Raw genomic sequence first — 1,339 nt, forward strand, 5'->3', positions numbered from 1 at the left:
AGCACTTGGTAGCACTTGTAGTCAATTTACACCTGAGTCGTTTGAGCTGATCCACTGTGAGGATGAAGGAATGCTCCTCTTTGCCCTATGGCATGCAAAACGGACTTAACGAGCTGATGCCCTTGCTTGGCCCTGAGGGCGTGCAACACCTTGTAGCGCAAGGCCACGAGACAATCGGTGCGCGTCTAGAGGCGTTTGCAAGTTACAAAAAAACGCTGCTTGAGCATCTGTAGCAGAAAATGTCCGCATCATTTGCGTCTATGACGCCACCGTCGGTGACAGATGATTTTCCCCGCTTTAAGCCGCTCATGGTGAACGTTAAGGTCTTTGGATAGAGAGAATCTTCTGCTCTGGGTGAGAGAGGTCAAGATGGCCATCGCATCCGCCATGCTCCAGACAGAGCAACAGCGCGTGGCGCTAGCCATCTCAAAGCTCGGTGGTTGAGAGCGAGAATGGGCACTGACGTGCGGCACTTCGGTCGAAGCTGTGTTTTTCTCCTGACAGTGACCGTCTTTTTGGAAAGCCTCCGCACTGGTGCGGCCAGAATGGAAGTCTTCCGTGCGCATCCGTCCTCGTTTGAAGAAACGGTGAATGTGGCATTGAATGCCGAATTCAATTTCAAGTCGGCACGGCACGACTTGGTTGGGATGCACACTCCAACAGCTCGTCGATTGGGCCTATGCCCATGGATTTCAGCTATGCTGAGGATGAGTGGGCACAGCTCCGAGCTGCCAGGCAGCACGCAAACACACGACGGTGGTTTGACTGTGGAGACATCCGTCACCTGCGGAACGGTTGCCCCCTGCGCAAGGCGCGTCAAGGTTCTTCGAGTCATCGCTCCAACGCCCCCAGTCTGGTTCGTTGCGGGGAAACGACACCACTCATTAGGCGCGGGGCGACCTACTAGGGAAGAACTGTTGAGCCTCAGGGAGGCATAGGTCAACAGGGCCCAGCCCCGGAGAGCTCCATGCTCTTGAACACGGAACGTGTATGCAAGCCGGGCTTGCTGGTCTTGAAGGCGACCAGAAAGGGCTTCGAGAAGCCATGAAAAATCCTCATCGCTTTCGGAGCGTCGGGCAATTATGCTCGACGCTTCACGATGGAGGGAAGTCAGCTGTATGCTGATGCGCCAATAGTGCGGTTGGGTGACATCGTCACTGTTTGCTTAGCGACGAAGACGCGTGTCACGGCCCCGAAGGTCTCTGTGGACCTGGGAGTCAAGTTCCTTGACTTTGATAGCGTGGATCGCTGTCTAGTTTTAGACTTGGATGCAAGGTATGTCCTCATCCTAGAAATGGCATGGTTGGAACACCATGAGCCATGGATTGATTGGAGGTCA

Source organism: Plasmopara halstedii (genome assembly GCF_900000015.1).
Source record: "Plasmopara halstedii genome assembly, contig: Scaffold_614, whole genome shotgun sequence".
Classification (NCBI taxonomy): domain Eukaryota; phylum Oomycota; class Peronosporomycetes; order Peronosporales; family Peronosporaceae; genus Plasmopara; species Plasmopara halstedii.